The following is a 22096-nucleotide window of genomic DNA, read 5'->3' as shown; positions in this document are numbered from 1 at the left end:
ATTGAGAAGACACCTTCTACACGCTTCGGGGAGACTTAGAAGACAGTGGCGTGTACACACTGTCATCTTGGACCTGCAGCCACCAGGACCAGGGGTTGGTTTGCCCCAGGAGGTCTCACTCTGTCCTTGCTGCTCTGTTAGTGGCAATTCAACCGTGATCACGGCCTGGTAAGGGCCACCCTGGGGCCTGCAGCGCCCGTCTGTGCCTGGCATAGGGGAACCACTCAGCCAGGGGCTGTGGAGTTGACCACGTGCCACCGTGAGCGTGTTTTGATTGTAGGTGACACTGTTGAGAGGCAGCGAGTGCCGCCAACCTGTCTAACACGATTCCGCGAGAAATGTTGACTCTCAAGCACAAGGACTTAATTTTTCCAACCACAGCTAGGCAGTAAAGGACTCTGAAATGACAGATGGAAAGTTCAGTTAATATGTTTATCTTCTGGCTCCAAGGGCCTGGCCCCTGAGCAGTGTTCAGGCTGGTCAACCCTGGGGCATGGAGGATGCTATTCACACACACACACACACACGCACACGCACACGCACACGCACACGCACACGCACACGCACACGCACACCCCTCAGACTAAATTCAAGGCTCTTCTGGCCACAGGGTCACTGCCATGTGCATGGATAGAAAGCTATAGAGAGCCTTGGACTCTATGCCTCTCTATAAAACCAGCCATCTTTCTCCTTCTCAGGACAGTCAAATGGGTTTTCCTGAGGGGATAATGGCCTGGCTTTATTCTCAAAGAGACAAATCATATGAGCTCCAGTCTGTTCCTCTACAGAATGGCATTTTAAAGCTTCCTCACTAGGCGCTTAGAGAGATGCCAGAACCAGGCTTATAATTACAACAGCTAAGCCCCACCCAGCCTCTCTCCAGGCCAGCCCTGAACAATGGAGGCTGCAGAGGCTGTAAGGCCTTCTGGGCTTCCTGAGCACAGCTCTTCACCTCTACTGTATACCTCTGGTGAGATTTGCTCTGTAGAGATGCCGAGTGAGAGAAATCAGTGCTGGCTGCTTGGCAGAGCATGCTGCCGCTAAGCTTGGGATCCATGAACCCTGGAAAATTCCAGAAAATACTCTATCGATCCTGGAAAGGACACCAGATCACACCACTTGATGATCTCTGGAGAGCACGGACAGTGGCCTTCCTCAGTATCTTCCTCAGAGCCTCTTAACGTTCATCAAGCAGCCACATGGCCCTCTGCCCCTGCTGGCCTGAGTCTACCAGTTCTATGGAGTGTCACAGCCCAGATGCTTGGAGCTGGTGAAGAAGTTAGTGGCCATTGTGATGGGCACTGAAGCTCATAGCCCCAGCCTCTGTTTAAGAAGACATCCCCTACCCCTTCTCTTATCTTCCTTGAACAGGTAGGAGACATATAATACGCTCAAGGCCATATCCCCTTGAGACCTCTGCTCCATAAAAAAGGCTCCAAGCCATCATCCAAGGCCACCACTGTCTAAGATGTTGCTGCTGGTGACTACAGTGGGCACAAGGCCAGAACCTGATGTGAGGAGCTGGAGCCCCATTGCTAACACGGGGCAGTGCTGGGCACAGAAGACCCCATGGCAGTGGAAAGGCAGATGAGGCAACACCATTACAATTCTTGGTAGGGAGGAGCCCAGATTTGTCAAGCACAGAATGTAGGTCAAAGCCAAGGCCAGTGAAGAAGAATTGTCCATAATGGTTGACATTGCCAACTTGTCAGGATCTACCCTCACCTGGAAGACAAACCTCTGTGCACATCTGTGAATGTTTCTAGACTGTGTTAATTGTAGTGGAGGGATCCACTCTAAATTAACATGGGTGGCACCATGACATGGGGAAGGCTCACAGACTGAACTAGAAGGACAAAGTGAGATAGACATCAGCATTCATCCATCCCTGCTTCATGGCTGTGGATATGCTGTGACCAGCGGTTTCACACCTCTGACGTCATGACTTTCTGCCATGATGGACTATGCCCCAAACCTCAAACAATAAACACAAATAAACTCTTTCTTCTTAAAGCTGATTTTGTCATAGGAAATAAAAGTGACTGATTTTGTCATAGGAAATAAAAGTGACTAAAACAGAAAATTGGTACCAAGAAATGAGGCTGTTGTTGTGATGAATCTAATAATTGATTTTAGGCATTTACAGCTGGTTTATAGGAAGAATTTGGGAGCCTTTTGAACTTTAACCTAAAAGAACTCTAGAATGTTCTGAGAGTAATGGGCCATTCTGATGAGAGTTTGGGAGACCATAATCCTGAAGGAAATGTGGAAAATGAAGGCCCAGCTCATGAAGTTTCAGAGGAGAACAAGGACCCTATTGGGAACCGGTTAGAGGCCACTGAAGCTGTACTTTGACAAAGAGTCTGGCTCCAATCCTCTCTTGTCATCCTGAGAACTTGACTGAGGTTGAATACAGATGTAAGGGACTAGTTTATTTGGAGGAATAAGTTTCAGAGCTGGTGAGTACTCACCTGTGCCATGGCTGCTGCTCACTCCTGTTCATCCACAGTGAGAGAGGACAGAAAGATGTGGTTTAGAGCTGCAGAGGAGTGATGAGCAGAGATCAGCACCATCAACAAGCATCCTGCACTGGGATGACAGGAAAGGTGCCAGAGCGTAAGACTCCATCCATTGAAGGCTCCATCCCTGGAAACCCAGATCGTTTGAAACGAGTGAGCATGACCTGAGAATGCCACGGAAGGGGTTTCCTGCTAAAAAACAGTTTCCAGGAAACTGTTCCTCCAGAGTCAGCCTTAGAAGGCACACAGAGGCTTCAGCAACTGTGCTCCAAGTGGGGCAAGCTACACCTGAGTAGGGAGCAGAACTTAGCAGCCTCATCCACGTAGTATTGACTTCAAGTCGGCGGGTAATTGTGCCAAGGTTTCGTAAGTCCGCTGAGGACAGGCAACATGTGCCAAAGCTGGATTTCCTGCAAGGTGTCCCTGGGGCGCCACTGGCAGGTAAAGCGTAGATTGCAATGCAGATCCCAGGATGGTGGCGATGCCTTTCACACTATTTAAGACAAGACCTCTGGTTCACTGTTATTTTGGCTGGCTAGCCTCTGAGCTCCAGGACACTCTCCAGTCCTCAGCTCACATTCGGCCATAGGCATGCTGAAATTGTGCATGCGTTGTACATGAGTCCAAGGAACCCAAACTCTGGACCTTGTGCATGTGTATGGAGAGTTTTATCCACGGAGACATGCCCCAAGCCTAGACAATATGTCCTTATTGTGACTCCATTACTCCCTTTTGGAATGAGAATATTTGCTTTGTGTCATTGTATGTTAGAAATATATAATGTATTTCTTATGTTATAAGTGCTATTAATTAAAGGGATTGCCTGTGTCTCAGAAGAGACTCTGCACTTGTACTTTTAAACAGTTTTAGAACCATTGGAGACTATGGGGACTTTTGAAGGGAATGCATTTCACATTGTGAGGTTAATATGAGCCAGTGGGAACAAGGGCTGAAAGACTGTGGTTTGAAGAGGATACGTTGGGTGTCAAGTTGGCAAGAGGTAGACTTCTGATGGTTGATAGTGCAAATGAGAGGATCAGTGTCGCATCCCGCACTGCTCCAAGGCTGGCCTCTTGGACTCAGTGTGCTTATTATATGGAGTTGGACAGAGAGACAGGGCTATTACACACAGCTAAACAAGGAAGAGGGTTCTTACACACAGATAAACAAGGGGAGGGTTCTTACCCACAGATAAACAAGGGGAGGGTTCTTACCCACAGATAAACAAGGGGAGGGTTCTTACACACAGATAAACAAGGAAGAGGGTTCTTACACACAGATAAACAAGGAGGAGGGTTCTTACACACAGATAAACAAGGGGAGGGTTCTTACACACAGATAAACAAGGAGGGGTTTGGTACAGAGTTGGATGGAGGAGAATAAGAGCAGTCTCTGTAGGGGAGCAGTCTACAGTCCATTTGGGCAGAGAATGCTATGCTAGACATTTTCTGTGTACACTATCAACATCCACACATGAGCCAAAAGGGAAGGCTTTGCCATTTCCTCTGGATCTGAAGGTTCAGGTCTTTAACACATCCATGCCCATGTCAACAACACACATTCATTCACACAAGGCCTTACACACTAAGGACTTCCTCTGCTCCCCACAATCTAGGAAACAAACCTTTGAGCATATCTGTGAGGGAGAGTTTGGTTGGGTTAATTGAGGTGGGAAGACCCATCACAAATGTTGGCAGCTGCACTCCATGGCCTGGGGGCCCACACTGAATAAAAAGGAAAGAGTGAATTGAGAAGTAACACATTTTCCGCTTCGTGACTGTGGCAGTAATGTGACCAGCTGTCTCTCTTCCCTGCCGCCACGCTTTCCCCACCAGGGTGGACTGAACCCTCAAAGTATGAAATGAACCTTTGTTTTTCCCTAGGTTTCTTTTTTGGACTCCATTGTTGCCGCACTGAGGAAAGTAACCAGGATGGTATCCTTGTGTGCAGGTTGGTTTTATATCCTCTTGACACAGCTAAAGTCATCACAGAGAAGAGAGCCCCAGTAGAGAAAAATGCCTCCAGAGGATCAGGCTGTAGGCGAGCCTGTAGGGCTTTTTCTTAATTAGTGACTGATGGGGGAGGGCCCAGCCCATGGTGGCTGGTTGCATCCCTGAGTTGGTCCTGGGTTCTATAAGGAAGAAGGCTGAGCAGCAAACCACGGGAGCAAACCAGTAAGTAGCATCCCTCCGTGGCCTCAGTACTAGCTCCTGAATCCAGGTTCCTGCCCTGTGTGAGTTCCTGCCATCACTGCTTTTGATGATGAACTGTTCATAAAATAAACCCATTCCTTGCCAAGGTGTTTTTAGCCATGGCGTTTTCCATAGCAACAGTAACCCTGACTAAGACACCTTGCCCAGGCCTAGCTAAACCAATCCTTCCATCAGTAAAAGAAGATAGAAGAGGATAAAGAAGAACCACAGGAGGAACCGCCTGAGGAAGGAGATGCCGCAGGAAGTGAATGTGGGGGAGGGGTGAGAGGGAGCCGCTGAAGGGCATGATGGGAGGTAGACAGACCAACCAGGGCAGGAGAGGCTGAGATGGGCAGTAGAGACTCAACCAGTGGGGTTTAGAGGCAACCCTGGTGTTAAGGCGATCTGCAAACACCCTCTTCCTTTTAACTGTGGTAAAATGCAAGTTATGTAACATTTACCATTGTAACCATGTTTTACTATATTCTTCAGCACCCTGATATTACACCGTCTATCACCAGAATGTTCCGGTCAGCCCACAATGAAACTCTGCCCCTTCTCTGTACCTGTCTCCACACCCTGCAAGCTCCGCCTAAGCTTAATGCTCTGTGTGAGGTGGGGATGACTTTGACCTTGGGCAAAAAAGTGAGGACAATAATGACAGCAGAGTCCTGATTAGTGACCCCTGTCTCACCCAAGGGCTCTACACAGTCAATCTTATGCAAATTTGGGCTTATTGTTGTTGGTTAGTTTCATTTTTGTTTTTTTGTTTTTTGTTGTTTTTTTCTACTCTTTACTCTTTTGTTCTTTTGGGGGGTCTGACACCCAGCTCCCAAATAAACCACACATTAAGGCTTATTCTTACTTATAAATGCCCAGCCTTAGCTTGTCTTGTTTCTAGCCAGTTTTTCTTAACTTTAAATTATCCCCCTCTATCTTGCCTCTTGGCTTTTATCTTTCTCTATTTCTGTATATTTCTTGCTCCATGGCTTTGCTGTGCAGCTGGGTGGCTAGCCCCTGATGGCCTCCTCCTTGATCCCTCTTGCTCTTTTGTAGTTTTCCTTCCAGATTTTTCCTTCTGTTTATTCTCTCTGCCCACCAGCCCTGCTTATTCTTTCTCCTGTCTTGCTATTGGCTGTCCAGCTCTTTATTAGACCATCAAGTGTTTTAGACAGACAAAGTAACAGAGCTTCACAGAGTTAAACAAATGCAACATAAAAGAGTGCAACACATCTTTGCATCATTAAACAAATGTTCCACAGCATAAACAAATATAACACATCTTAAAATAATATTCTACAACAGCTCGTAGTGTGTGCAAGTCCAGAAAACTGAGGTTCATCTTGATTGGGGCTTGTGGCCAAGGGTCCACAGCTGAGAACCTTCCTAAAACCCAGGGCAGAGGGGATCTCTGTCAGCTTAGACGTTTGAGTGATCTGCTGGATGACAAGAGGAACCATCTGACTAGTCCTGATGACTAGTTTGCTCTGTTCCTGTGTGGCTTTTGGCATCATTAGGACGTCCTGACAAGACAGCACTGTAGAATGCCAAGGCTCCAGCACCGCTACTTCAGGGAATATGGAGGGAAGTATGTTGCCCCCTTTGAGATTCAAGGGGACATGAACCCCAGGTGTCCATGTGAAGGTGTGAGAGTCATATTAAAGAAAAGCTTGTAGAGTGGATGATTCTGCTGTACCCCCTTTGAGGAACACACCCTGCCACGGGATGACTAGCAGGGAGATAATACATGTAATCAGTGAAGTTTTCTTCTTTTTCCGTCCTCACCCCCTTTCTTCAAAACCAGATCTGTGCACAGGGAGAAAGATCAATAGGGTTCTACAGCTGACCTCACACATGCCTCAGAAAACATGCTTAAGCACCGCTGCTTTGCAAGCATGTGATCTTGTTACTTTTTTAAATATGGCAGCCCAAATCCTGTGACAAAGAAACTGTTTTCTATCTTTCCTTCAGGATGCTCATTTCCTGACTCTTGATCAAAGTGTAAAAGCTAAAAGAAGAACACTAGGTCCTAATCCTTGTCAACAAATTCCTTCCAGCCAAGAACACCCAGCTTCCAATGGGTTCACCTCTGTAGGAATTTGGGCATGCTAAAAGAGACCCTGTATTTCACCTCAGGATCTTCAGTACATCCAACTGGAATGAATGTCATACTTTTTAGAGAGGGGAGATATTTCATTAAAGGCATGCACTGTGAAATGGGTAACAGAAAATGACTCATCTGTTTATTCTGAATATCTCAGCCTAAATAGAATGCTAGATGTTAAAAATGTGCGTTTATTAAAGAATTTTTAAGAAATTCAAATTTTCACTGGCCCTAGCTCTTTAATTTGAGGTGAAGCCAGGGAGGCTGGATGTTGAGCTGAACTGAAAACAGGGCTTCACTGTCCTCAGTCTAAACAGAGGGGAAATTTTCATATACGCACCCAAAAAAGCATTTGATTATTTTTCTTTAAGTGCAAATAATATTTTTGGCTGCTAGGGCATTAAGGATAGGCTTTTGCCTTTAGCAAATAAAATGCAGTTCAAGACTCAAGCCAGACTCACCACCAATTTAGACTCTTTTAAAAATTCTTATGACTTGTTTGAGCCCTTCCAGGCCATTGAAACTGGTCTGGAACCTTTGGGTAACATCTGGAAGAAATGATGTTGACCAGTGCCAAAAACAACGTTTAAATATCCATTGCCCAGCCGAAGTTCTGGGAGGGAGACACTCTGGAGAAGGGGTGGAAAGATCAGACCCTTTTATTGGCTTGGAGAACAGCCTGACCTCTAACACATCCTGCGAAGACTGATGTCATGTAGCCGGGAGGTGTGCTCCTTCGCCCGCCTGCGCTCTGCCATCCCTGTCAGTTGTAAGCCTCTGGACATGCTCAAAGGTACGCCATTTTCTGGAATATCAGCTTTTCTATGGTGCTGTGAATAGAACCCAGGTCCTTGCCCATATGAGGCTATATGTTCTATTTGGTTAGATTCCTGGCCAGCGAATACATCCGTTTCTGACAGGTTCTGTGGTGATCTGGCAACCCTTAGCTTTTCTGTGACTTCTAAAGGGGCAATGCACCTTTTAGTTCAGCTGTTGAAGCCCAGAAGGAGGAGAGAGCCCAGAAAAACCTGACATTCAGGACAGGAAGCAGACTGAGTATACCTGGTTTTAGCAGCCTTGTTTCCAGTATCCTTAGCTGTCTTTCGATCTGTGCTTGAGTGTCTTTCCAGACAAGTGACTCTCTGCTTCCTAAACTCCTGTTCCACTAGAAGTCTTTGCTGGGCAACTCTTCCCAATACTGACATGGAACACCAAAGTATGAAGGAAATGAGGAAGTGCCAGGCTGAGATCTCCTCACTTGACTGTCCTGTGCATGTCGTGTCCCTTTTCTCAGCCCCTACAGGTCCTTGCAGAAGAAATCCTGAGGCTGAAACAGAAAGGGAGCCTCTGTCTTCGAACCTATCTATGTAGGTGGTTCTGATTTAAGGTGCCAGAGATCACTGGACCAAGCCATGGGACAGCCTTCGATCCAGGGTGCAGTGCATGTGAACTATGAGCCTGGAGGGAGTCTGGGGCATCATGGCTAGTGGGATTCCTGAAGATCGTACCTCAGGACCGAGAGTTGAAGGATTATGGAGGGATTTCTTCCTGCAGTGTTGTATTACCAAGAGTGGGCACTGGGGTGAAACAGGAGTGGGCTGTGCATTCTCTGCTCTGCTCAGTATTCAGCCTTGCTTTCAGTGTTCAGGCCACACAGGGCCTTAGAAGCCACTCTACGGATGTTCCAGTGCTATAGGAATGGAAGCCATCGGTGAGTCTCGCTTAGAGAGCCATACAATTCAATTACACAGTGGGGCAATTGATCAAATGCTATGAAAAGAATTGGGTTTGTGGGGTCGGGGAAGGAAACAGGAATTACATTTCTGCCATGCTTATCTGGGTAGAAGAGGATGTAGTCCAGATCATTGTGAGCTGCACAAGAACACAATACATAAATCTGGCTGCCCATGGTGCCACCTGGATGCAGAGTGGTTGTGGGTAGAGCGTGGATTCCTCGGGGTGGTCCTAAGAAAGAGAACAGTAAGGATACATGCAGCTATAGAAACGATATAGAAACCTTTTTTAAGGGATGAACTCACAAGATAATGGAGTCTGGGAAGTCCCAAGACCTACAGTTGGCAAGCTGGAGGCTCAGGGGAGCCAAGGATACAGCCTCAGCCCCAAAGCCAGCAGACTGAGGGTCTGGGAAGAGCTAGGAATGCAGAATTAAGTTTTATTGTTCTTATCAAGTAGAAGAGTATTCGTGTTTGCGTTTATGTTTTTCTATTGAGCATGCGCCTATTTGCAAAATACAGAGTGACATTTTTCACTATCTCTGTAGATAAGAAAAAATAAACACAGAAAGAATAAACAACAAATTAAAATAGTCTTTCCCAACATGGGTATTATATTGTGAAGTGTGTGAATGAGGAAGTGGGAGAGAAGTTTAGCAATCAATTGCCCTGTGATCTTACACAGTAACCAATTAAAGAGAAAATTCCATAGAGTACTGAATTAATCTTCTCAGCGATGACTAATTAGCTAAACACTGCACACACCCATCTCTCATCTCTTAGTCCATGGAACCTCAAAATGACCCTACTAATTATAATGCAATATTGATAAGACATGCAGATGTTTTCAATTAATATTTGTAGGCTGGGCCAGTTTATCATAACGACAGGACAATAGCTTAGGTGCTGCCAGCCATAAGAAAATTTTTTAAATACATCATTTCTGGGAAAGATACCAAGTTTCAAAACACAAGACGTTTGAATTCTGATTTTGAAAGGCAGAGGCTTAACAGTCAGGATGAAGCAAATAGAACTTCATTATCAAATGAAATGCAGCCAATGGTTTGGTTTGAATCACTCTAGACTTAAAGACCTGTCTTAGATCAGAATGCCTGGCCCCAATCTCCTCTGAAATGGCATGCACCTTGGAATCTGCTAAGATTTTTAATATCTGATAGAATTACTAAAGTCTAAGGTGAGTATAAAAATTTGAAACCTTACAACTAACATAAAGAGAATAACCATCTAAACCAGGGCTGGAGAAAGGGGTCAACAGTAAGGCACTTACTGCTCTTATGGAGGGGCCAAATTTCATTCTCAGCACCTGCATAGGACAGCTCACAACCACCTGTAACTTCCAGAGGCATCTGAGGCCTCTGGTCTCCACAGACATCTGCACTCATGTGGATATACCCACACAGAGACACACATATACAAACACACACAATTAAAAATAAAGCAAATCTTTAAAGAAAATCTAAACATTTTGGAATTCATCGTGGTGATTTTATGGGTCAAAATAACCACTGGTCAAGAGAATCTAGGTTATGCTTTGATCACAAATCATCTAAATCCTGACAACCTAGCTCAACAAAGGTTTCTTTGTTTCTTGCGTTCCTATCTGTCTGTTCAGTAGAGGGCTCTACTCCACTAAGTGACTCCAGCCTGTAGTCCCTTCCTCCTATACGTACGGCTGCTTGGAACACTGTGCACATGTCTTAAACCTCACCCACAAACCGCTCTTTCAAAATGGAGAGGCAGCAACTCGTCCCCCGAAACTGTGTGCAGTGACTACTTTTTTGTATAATAGACTGTGCAGGAAGTGACAAGTCAGTTCTGACCCTAGATCATCAAAGGAATTGTGACTTCCTCCTTGTTCTGTCTTAGAGAGCTTGTTCTTGTGAACGTCAGCTGCCATGGGGTGGAGATGTTTCGATTGTTTACAGAAGGGTCCCTGCAATATGGGATGGAGCCCTCTTTCTGACAGTGAGGGAATAAAGTCCCTGTCAGCCACAGAAGTGAGCCATCATACATGTAAATCCTCTTGCTCTTGTCAAGACCAGCATCTTTTAAAAATGTTTTTACTTGAAAACATTGTTTTTACATACAATATATTTTGATCAGGTTTTCCCTCCCCCAGTTCCTCCCACACACATCCCTACTTCCTACTCCATCCAAATTTGTTCTTTTCCTCTCTCTTTAAAAAACAAACAAAATAAATCAAAGAAACGAGCAAAAAACAAGAAATATACAGAAAAACCACAAAAACAGAAATCAAAATAAACCAATGAAAGAGCAATAAAACAACAATTGCCCAAACAAAGCAAAATGAGACAAAAAGTCTACAAAAATACCCTTAGGTTCGTTCTGTGCTGGACAACTCTTCCTGGGCATGGGGCCTGCCCTGGTGTGGAAGACCAATTGTCTTTTCAGTGACTCTACGAGAGGGGGGAGGTAGAGAGACCAGCTCAACCACTCTGCATCTCCACATTCACATTCACAGAGCTAATGGAATATCGAGTGTTTGTTGGTATACACTACTAAATAATCGGTGACATAGTTATTGATAATCAATACATGGAGACAGGGTTCTGTGGCTTGAATCTTCGATGCTCCTCATGAGCAGATGTTTCGAACACTTGGTTCCCAACTGAGGGTTATTGTGGGAGGTCATGGAAATGTCAGGAGACAGGACCAGTCCGAGGGAAGTGGGTGACTGGAGTGGGTCTTGGGGGTATGTTTTCTCTAGCCTCTTCCTGTCTCACTCCCTGTTTCCTGTCTTTGGAGAGGTGTAGAATCATTTTAGAGGCTGTTCCAGCCCCTGCCCCTGCCATAGACTTCTGCTCAAGTGTGTGTGTTGTAGCACACTTCCCTGCTCTGATACTCTACTGTAGCACTTAGGGCCATGTGACTGTGGACCAGATCCTGAGAAGAGGCACAGTGAACATCGACACTCAGCCTGTTAGCCAGAATTGACCAAACAGCTTAAGGGCATTGAATCCTCTCATATACTGAGCAGAAAGGAGGCTCACACATGAGCAGTTCTCATGAGACCCAATTATAAAACATTTAAGACCTTGATGATAATTGTGCTCTTAATTAAATACTTGGAAATTTTATAAAGAATGCTTTAATGATGTATAAGTACCTAGAAATGTTCAATTTATTATATTTATAATTATGAAATTATAGGAGAAAGGTATGGTCATTAAAATGTTGATTTTGTTTTGTTTGTTTTTCAAGGTAGGGTTTCTCTGTGTAACAGCCCTGGCTGTCTTGGAACTCTTCAAACTCACAGAGATCCATCTGCATCTGCCTCTTGAGTGCTGGATTAAAGGTGTGGACCACCACCACTGTTGAAATGTTGGTTGTTAACACACAAAGCTATTATTTTGCAAAATCCTAAAATTTATTACATTTTTATTAAATCCTAAATGTCCAAATATAAATGTTCTCACCTTATATGAAAGTTCCTCATACTTTAAAAAGCCTTCCAACCTACTCAGAAGTAGCTGGACAAAAGTTCATGAAGAACAGGCTGTTTTTCTAAAAAGCAGGAGCAGGCTTGGCTTCCTAGAACATTTCTAAGTAGAAACATTAACTTGAAGGCAGAAGCATGCCTGGCAAAGAAGTGAGGCACACGATTCCCCGAGAAACAGGCCACGGCAAACCTCTCACGTCTTCTTGGGGAGGGGTTTTCTATCTACAGTGTAATCGTAGCAGGACATAGTCCAAGTGGCTTTTCTTTTTCTTTTTGTAGTGCTTAGAATGGAACCCAGGGACGTATTACTGCAAGACACTCTTATGCTGAGCTTCGTCCCAGTCCCTTTAACTCAATTTTATCCTTGTGCCACATGATATATTAGTTTATAGCTAAAATGATACCAGAAAGTATCATCCTGTTTAGAAATATAAAGATGTATGTCTCATTTCCTGACTGCCCCTCTTGTGCCAAGAAACTTAGATAACACAGATGTAAATGATGAAAATCCAAGTAGGGGAAAAATTCTACTGAATCATCCGTGACTCAGAATGACTTTATTGGACTGAACAATGCTCTAAGAGAGATTTTTTTCCATTTTTACTAGGGTTCCTTTTAGAATTTTGTACAGTGTATTTTGATTGCATTTAACCACTGCCCTCCCAGATCCATTCCCTCTTCCCTACTCACTCAACTTTGTGTCTAGAAAAAGGAACTATCAAGTCCAATTTGTGTTGTCCATATGCTCTTGATGTGTGGCCTTCACTAGAGCAGAGTCAACCTACCAGAGGCCAAATCCTTAAAGAAAACTCTGTCTCACAGAAGATGTCAATAGTTCCTCAGCTAATGGCAGGACTTTATCTCCACCTCCTCACCACCATGTTGGGACTTTGTCTGGCTTGAGCTTCACAGATCCTGTGTAGACTGTCACAGCCACTGTGAGTTAAGATGTGCAATGGTCCTCCTATGCCTCCAAATCAGTGTCCTCATGGTCATCCACCAACTCTAACAGTATTGTTGACCCCTCATCCACAATGTTCCCTGAACTTTTGGAGAAGGAGATATGATATAGATGTTCCATTTGGGGCTGACTGTTATTCTAAGAGATCTTTAAAAAAGAAATGCATATGTTACTGAGAACCTCTCGCTTGTAGAAAAGGCCACTATGTCTTTGGCTGCTTTTTTTTTTTTTTGCTTTGCTTTGCTTTTTCAGTTTCCTTCAAGGCCAGTAGAGAGAGGATCCCAAGGCTTTATCTTCTTTCTTAGCTAAATATAGAGGACCAGAGCTTATGACTTGTGTTCTGTAGGCAAGCCTTGCCATCATGATTCTATCTGTCTGTCTATCATCTATCTATCTATCTATCTATCTATCTATCTATCTATCTGTCTGTCTGTCTGTCTGTCTGTCTGTCTGTCTGTCTGTCTGTCTGTCTGCCTGTCAGTCCGTCCGTCCGTCCATCCATCCATCCATCCATCTATCTATCTATCTATCTATCTATCTATCTATCTATCTATCTATCTACCTACCTACCTACCTATCATCTATCATCTGTCTATCTATTATCTATCAGTGTATCATCTATCTATCTCTGTGTGTACACATACTGCTATCTGTATTTCCCCTGTGCATAAGCACTTGTATGTATCCCAACTACTTTGCCTTCCAGTGAAGGAGTTAGGTGAGGCTTACCTTCACTACCAATTATATTCAGTCCAGGATGGAGGGATCCGAGGTCACCATTCAGAGATCAAAATTAATTCCATGACAGCATAGATCACAGAGGCCTGCCTTCTGTCAGTCTTGGGATGCATGCCCAACCATTTATAAAGCCTTTTCATCTCATTTTGCTCAAAACTGTTAGGACACAAGCCTGGAAGGAAAGGGGTTTAAGTTTTAGGTCTCAACTCCCACCAACTGGGCATGGACTACAACTCCAAAACGTGACATGGCTTCTTGGAAAGCTAATGACATGGAAAGTAACATCTTTTGAACTGTCTAGTACTCAAAATAGCCACAACCCTTTATTTGGCAATGTTCAGGCCATAGAACAATGGCACTCATTTCTGAGAACCATATTAAAAGCAGTTGACAGAGTGTCGTGATCAGGACAGTGAGTGGAGGGACAGGGTCACCTGAGAGGTGGTAGAGGAAACTAAGGTTCTGTAACCTATGCAGCTGTGGGCGGAATGGAGACATATGGAGAGCCTCAGGCATTTGAAAGTCATGAGCAATGAGTGTGGACCAAGCAGGTTCTGCTCAAGGAAAGAAAACTCAACCTGGGCACCGGCCAGGAAAGAAAGCAAGTTCTAACCAAGGAGGAATATTGCTATCACAGTGCCGAGGGGCTGAGACTCTTCCATCAGAGTTGCTGGGGAGAGGCTTGGGGGACATTTGTTAGGACTGATGCAAAGGAGTGTGACTGGGGCAAACTGAACTAGTGACCTGTCAATCCTTCCTCACTAAGACCCCATAGTCCCGGATCTGGCTAACACCGTGGTTAAGTGGATGGGACTCTTCTCTGTGGAGGGAGTCTGGCTTCCTGTGGTTGAAAGTTAATGCTCATACATAACTCATCCTTCTCAACCTTCAGTGATGGAGAGGGTCATGTGTCTGAGTGCTTGACTGTGAGCAGCTAAGCAGTTCCTACCTGGAAATGAGAACAGGAATAAGGTGTTGTTTCTGGGCCAAAGTCATTAGCTACAAATGCTTGGTCTCCTGGCACACTCTTCATCAGCATGCAAGGAGGAGATGGCTTAATGTCGAGGTGGGAAGGCCCAAAGAAGAAAGCTAAGACTAAATACAGAGGAAGGCAGTTTGGAACAAGCGCTGCATATCTGCAGCTGCATATCTGCAGCTGACCTCATGGAAGTCAGATAAAATCTCCTTTTGACAAACCACTGAGGTTTGGGGGCGATTTGTTATTGTTATTGTTATCTGACTTTACAACAGAGGGTGCGCGTGCTTCCTGTTGGACTAGGGAGGGTGGAGACAGGTGGGTGACACAAAGCTCCCCCAGAACTGTCAATTTCATAGAGCTGTGGAACACAGCATATGAGGCCCCTCACTGTTCAAGGCCCTTGATGGTTTTGATCCCAAGTAGCTATGGATAGCAAGCTGAAATTCAGTCAGGCCACTACTTTAGAAAGATCAAAGACTCCCGCTTTGTGAGAAACTCCCATACCTGGTGTCTGAGAGCAAAATCGCATCTGGAGCTACGTCAGCCCCTGATTTTACATTTATTTATTTATTTATTTATTTATTTATTTATTTATTTATTTATTTATTTATTCATTCAGTATGGTATGGGGGTCTGCACATGAGAATGTGTATGCATGTCCAGGCATGTGCGTGGAAGACAGAGGACAACTGGCAGGAGTAAGTTCTCTCCTTCTAACACATGGGATCCTGGGATTAAACTCAAGTAGTCAGGCTTGGCAGTAAACACCTTTACCTGTTGGACCAACTTGTTGATCCTTCTGATTTAAAGAAACTCATTCCTTCCAACGAATTCAGAAGAGCTTTATTTCCTGGTTGTAGAAGCTGAGGTCCTGAACACCATGTGTTTCCACGGTGCCCTAGCATAGGGCAGTGAACAGTGAACATATTTCTTTAAAAAGGAGTTGAGCAGCACCCCCCCGCCCCCCAGTGTCAACAGCCCAGGCTGGAAGGGGACGGCAGGGCTCCTCACAGAAGCTCGGTTTACAGTAAGGCTCCCCTTGGGCCCCAAGACAGCTTTGATCAGTGTGAAAACTTCCACAAACACAGAGGGAGGAGAAGGCTAGGTTTTTAAACTGATCCACACACGTGAGAAAGGAGGGCTCCACGGTCTTCACCAAAACCAAAGCCTCCTTAGCTCTCCTACCTCCCAAAATGGTCAGTTCTCTCTGTAGGTCTAAGTAACTATATGTATGTTTTCTTTTTATTACATTTCATCACATAATGAAAATTTGGTGATAAACGTCACTTGAGGTTTTCAAATCCAAAATCTTTTGCTTCCTATTTCCTGTGTAGCCTTGGGCAAGTTATCCAGCCACTCTGTGCTTCCCTTTCCCTAACATTTCATCAGTTTGGTATATCTCAAACTGCTGTCTCAGCAGCCAAAATAATTCATAATGGAAGCAAAGGAAAATGAGAGTACAACTTACCAGAATTTGGGGGACACAGCTAAGGTAGTTCTAGGGGGGAAACTTACAGCCATGAGTGCTTATTTTTAAAAACTCAGAAATATCTCCAATGACACTTTCCTTTATATGTGAAAACTAGCTTTAAAATTGTGCCCGTGAGTGGAGAAAGGATCTTGGCCAGAGAGAGAAAAGGAAAAAGGGATAATGGAGTATGTATAATGAGAGAGCAGAAGCTGGGACTGAGGGAAGGAAGGAACCAGGGGAAGGGGGAAGGGACACGGGAACACAGTGGTGGAGGGTGACACCAACAACAAAGGATGATGTATATCCATGGGAATGACATTACTTTATATGCTAACATAAGAGCTGCTTTAAAAGAAAAATATATGAAATAAAAGAGGGAAAAAATCGACTCAAAAAGAAAAACATACAAGTGTCCAAAAACCAAGTCATGCCGTTAAAGAAATGTGCAGTATCTTATCAATGGGACGACAATTTTGTGTGTCAACTGGCAGACGTTCTAAAGGAACAGTGGCTAATGCTAAGCTGTGAGCGAACACAAGCAGTTCCGAGGAGCATGAGAGTGAGCCCGAGCTCCCCCGTCTGAAGGGCACTGTGCCGACCGCATCGTGTGTACACGGCCACTCTGCTCCTGAGTGTTGTGTCAGGAGTCAAGTGGGCACATGTAATGTGTGCTATTTATGGTAGATAGGGAGGTGATGTGTGTTCTGGAGCAAAGAACCAAGCCTCTAGGGAGAGCTGCATCCTGCAGCATCAATCCTATGGGTTTCAATAGCTTCACAGCCATGATTCATTCGGCTTCGGTCTCACAGGATCCCAGATGGGTGAATCTGTGTCCTACAATTGCAAATACCCATGTTCAAGTGTTCAGAACAGAACATAGTCATTGCAATAGTCACCATCACAGACTTCTAAAACTTGTTTCATTTGTAGAAGGGCTGGAGAGACGGCTCAGCAGTTCAAAGCACTCACTGCTCTTCCAGAGGTCCTGAGTTCAATTCCCAGCACCCACATGGTGACTCATGGCCATCTGTAACTCTGGTTCCGGGAGATCTAACACCATTTTTTAACCTCTGAGGGCACCTGCACACATGTGGCACATATTCATACAAGCAGACAAACACATAAAAACAAAATTGAATAATTTTTTTTTTTTATCTACTAACCTTTAGCATTGATAGACATTTTCTGTGCAGACAACATTCAGGATGCTATTAATCAGAAAAAAAAAAGAACACAGCTCTTTCCATGTTGGTGGTGAAGGCAGGCAAAAAGAACATCTTCCACCTGCAGCCTTGATCACGCAGAAAGCAGAGTAAAGAGGGCATGCTTGGTTGGAGCAGAGCGGCTCCTGTGCAGGCTACCAGGCTGGCTAGCTAACGGAGCATCCCACCAGTGTCAGATCAAAAGCTCCCATCTGAAGCCCGAGGCGGCACTCTGGAAGGCCTTCTCTCACAGTTAGCTGTGTTTGGGTAAATGATGCACTGTGGGTGCCACTCATTCATTTACTGAGAGGTACTTTTTAAAAACTGGTTTATCTTGGAGTGGTTCTCAGGAAGCCACATAAGTTAAAGTGAGACATCCTCTTCAAAACTTTACCAGGGCTTTTATAACTAAAGTGAGCATTTGGTAGAACCGTTTTAGATTTCCCAGAAGAGAATTCTTGGTATAACAAAAAAAAAAATCTTGGCCTTAAATATATTTTGCCTGTTGATGAAGTGAACCTCAATATATATATTGGTTTTTTTTTTTTTTTTTTTTTTTTTTTTGAGCTGAGGATCAAACCCAGGGCCTTGTGCTTGCTAGGCAAGTGCTCTACCACTGAGCTAAATCCCCAACCCTTATATTTTTAATTCATTAATTTTTCAAAAAATCCTTTTACTTTGATTTTGTGTTAGATAATATGCTGAGAGATAGAGACACAATGGTGTTAGACATTGAATTGTGTCCCCTCAAAATTTGTATGTTAAGATCTGGTATAGTTTAGATGTTGGATTTCTTCTCCAGAGGTCCATGTGCTAAGGTCTTGGCCCCCACGGTGGAGGGACTGGAACCTGAAGCTGAAAGGGACTGGCAGAAGATGTGTGGGCATTGTGATATGCCCTTAAAAGGCACCATGAGACTCTCCTCTTCCCTCTCTCTGGACACAAGGTTAGTGATTCTCCCAGGCCACGCACATCCAGCATCACCATGCTGGATCTCAGGCCCAAACAAAGCTGTCCAGTCATGGGCCAAAACTTCCCAAACTGTGAACCAAGACACACTTTCTTTTTATAAATAAACTACCTTATAGTCTCAAGTATCTGTTATAATAATGGGAAATGGATTGACATCACATTTGATTCCACAATGCCTCAGAATGTGGCTAGTCACACTGGCTTCTGTCAAAATGCCCCTTTTCCTTCAGCAAAAGGCCAATGAGATGAACTGGGCCTTTGAAAGCAGTACTGTTCTGCCCACCTGAATCAGGCAGAGACTAGTCTGGGCACCATCCTGCATCCCCTATATTTTTTTTTACAATACTCTCAGCCACCTGTCTCAGCTTGTTGCTCCGTCCTTGTACTGTCCCGAGTCCGGCTTTTATGGCATTTCTTCTGTTCTTTGCTTTACCCTTGTGTTGAATGGCTCTTCTACGTTGGCTCTTGATGCTGTGTCAAAATGGTTCTCACTCACTTTCATCCTGTGTCTTCTCTCTCCTTTAGGAACAAGGCTGGACCCTCTGGTCCTAATGCTGGACCACCAAAGCAGCTAACATTCCCTGATGAGGACAGACCCAGACCAAGCCCATTTTTGGTCTTAGCTCCCGCAATAGGAAGATAAGGTCTATAGCCCTGATCAATGCCTGCTGAGCCTCTTAGATAAGCTCTGAAGTAGCTCTTCACCATGCTGGCCCTGGTCATAGTCTGCAAAACTGTGTTGGAGCCATTACAGCATTATAAAATTACTGTAGTGGGTCATAGCCACTACAAAAGCAGAAAATATTAGCAAAGATCAAAGATGTGACACATGGTAAATAATCTTTTAAACATTAATTTCCACCATCTTTATACAGGGTTTTCACATTGTTATAACTGTATCTCTACATTCACATGTTGAACCAAACACCCGGTGCCTCGAAAAATGGCTGTATTTAAAAATGGAGACAATGGCCTGAAAGAGTTGACTAAGTTGAAAAGATGTCATGAGGTGTAATAATTGACTTGAGCTGTCAACTGGACTTACCTGAAGTGTGACAGAAAACCAGTCATAACACCATTAGTAAAGGGATTGCCAAAGATGATTGGCAGCCAGGTCAGGGAGCTGAGAGGGAAGGACCCTAAATGCCAATGGTACTAGCCCATGGTCTCTGGCCTGAACAATCAAACATGGAGAGGTGAGAGTGTCCCTGCTCATGCTCTTGACCCTTCTTCAGAAGGTGCATTTTATGTGCTGACTCTGTGGACACCTGATTCCTAATTCTGTGGATATCCCAGTCTTTAACTGGGACTGGAGCCATAACATGGATCTTTCTTATTTTGAGGTTTCTAGTTTCTTGAAGGAAGCAGCTACTGGTTTCCTGCATCTTCAGTCTGCAGATGTCTACTGTTGGTGAACATCCAGGCTGTGACTGAACAAGCCAATCATATAAATCCTCTCTCATAATTGTATGTATTCCTTTGACTCTGGAGACCCCTTACTGATTCAGTTTGGTAGATCTTAGTCTAATATGACTATTGTCTTAGTAAGAGAGAACAGGCCAAAAACACACAAGGGGGGACGTAGTGTAGCAGACTTTCTTTGGGGCTACCAGCCAGCTCCCAAAGAAAGACATAACATGGAGACTTATGAATTCTCAGCCTTAGCCCTTTTTTTTGGGGGGGGGGGTCCCATCAACTCTTATAACTTAATTTAACCTGTTTCTTTTCATCTACATTTTGCCTCAGTGATTTTTACCTTTCTTTCATTCTGTATGTCCTATTCCATATCTGGCTGGCTGGCAGCTACCTGGCTGGCCCTGAGTATCTTCCTATCTTTCTCACTCATTCTCTTCTCTCCCTTTCTGTCCCCCAGTCTAAGTTCCTCCTCCTACATATTCTCTCTGTCCTCCAGCCCCACCTATCCCTCTTCTGCCTAGCTATTGCCTGTTCAGCTTTTAATTAGACTAATCAGGTGCCTTAGGCAGGCAAGGTAAAGTAGCAACACATCTTTACATAATTAAACAAATGCAGTATAAACAAATGTAACACACAGTTGTAGTGGGTCACCATTCCAACTTTGATCTGGAAGTTCCAACCCCCATTGAGGCTTCGGTAACTGTCACACCTACAAGGTGGGACCAAGGGAGGACCCTGAAGACCCGAGATCCAGATGTGCCAGCCCTCTTGGTTCCTGGACCCTGGGCACTAGAGGTAGACCAAGCAGAGTTCTCCAGAGAACACCGCTGGAATACACCACACCTTTCCCAGACCCTATAAATTATCCCTTCACTTGTAAGTTACCCCACAAAATAAACCTCCCTTTTAACTACGTGGAGTGGCCTTAATAATTTCACCAACACACAGTTACATAGTTAAAGTGATATTCCACAACACAATCAAATGTAGCACAGTTTTACATAGTTAAAGTAATATTCCACAGCAGGAAAGACCCTGAAAAGACATAGGAAGAAGACTATCTTCAGGCCAAAGAGTGAGGCCTTGGAAGAAATTAGCCCTGCTGTTATCTTACACTCAGATTCTTCATTTCCAAGGTTGAGAGAAAATAAATTTCTGTTGTTTCAGAAACCCAGTTGGTGGCAGCCCCAGAAAACCCACACAGACATCCAATGCAGTTTTCATAGGGTAGACCTCAAGTGTGTTGGATAAGTCACTGGCTTAGAGCATCTCTAAGGACTTTTAAAGCTTAAATCTCATTAATGGTTGAAAGAAATCAATTCCTGTTCTTCAGTTTGCAAGTGACACTCCCCGTGGGTCTACAAAACATATCAGCTTTCTCTATGAGCAGGTCCGATGTAGTACTCGCATGGGATGGGGGTCTGAGCAACATCAGACTTTGAAGCCTGTAACTATGGTTTTTGATCATCAGGAAGGCAGAACAGCACAAGTTATCTGGGAGATGGCCTTAGGAGTCCAGAAACCAGACAGAACGTTGCCTCAAAAGGGACAGAGCTGGGCATTGACATGCCCTGGCTCTCTAACACCGAGTCCCTTGTGTGATGAGATACTGCAAGTATGACAGTAGGTGTTCCTGGATCTCTTTCCACTCTTTCCATCAGTCAGACCCGAGGACCATCCCAATATAATGAGGGCAAGTCCTGTTCCTGGCTGGGACAACAGCACACTCGTCTCACCATGTGCCAAAGGTGAGTCTGTAAGTTTTATTCCCAGAGCACCATTTAGTGACGACCTCATCTTGGCAGGTCTGTTTCAAGTGGTTAACAGTCCCTCTCAGTCAGTATACAACCTCTGATGCCTGCTGGTAAAGACTCTTCTGTCTCCAAAAAAAAAAAAAAATCTCCAAATGATGGTTAACTTGACCCTGGCATAATTCATCTTCGGCAAATAAGTGAAAAGGAGCTAACGCCAAGGCCCTGGCACATCCACAGAGCAGGCTTGGAATGAGGCATGGCCATGACCTCAGTCCTTGGCAGAGAGTTACAGGCTAAAAGAGGGGCCAGAAAAGAGGCGAGAATATAAGACATAGGATGCCTGGCAAGGGTATTTCCTTTTGGCTGGGCCCAGGAGAGACTAAATCTCCTCCATCATTCAGTGTAGAATGTTGACTGTGTGTCACCTGAGCTGGCCACATTATCTTCTCTGAGTGTCACTGAGATCTCATTTTTCAAAGAACATCTTAAAAGCACAGGATCATCAGGTTACTCTCTCCAGGGTGTCTGTCCTTAACTATGAGAATAACATCTCTCATGTCTCTCATCTCTCATT

Source organism: Peromyscus leucopus, chromosome 9 (genome assembly GCF_004664715.2).
Source record: "Peromyscus leucopus breed LL Stock chromosome 9, UCI_PerLeu_2.1, whole genome shotgun sequence".
Classification (NCBI taxonomy): Eukaryota; Metazoa; Chordata; class Mammalia; order Rodentia; family Cricetidae; genus Peromyscus; species Peromyscus leucopus.
This window is presented reverse-complemented; position numbering follows the sequence as displayed.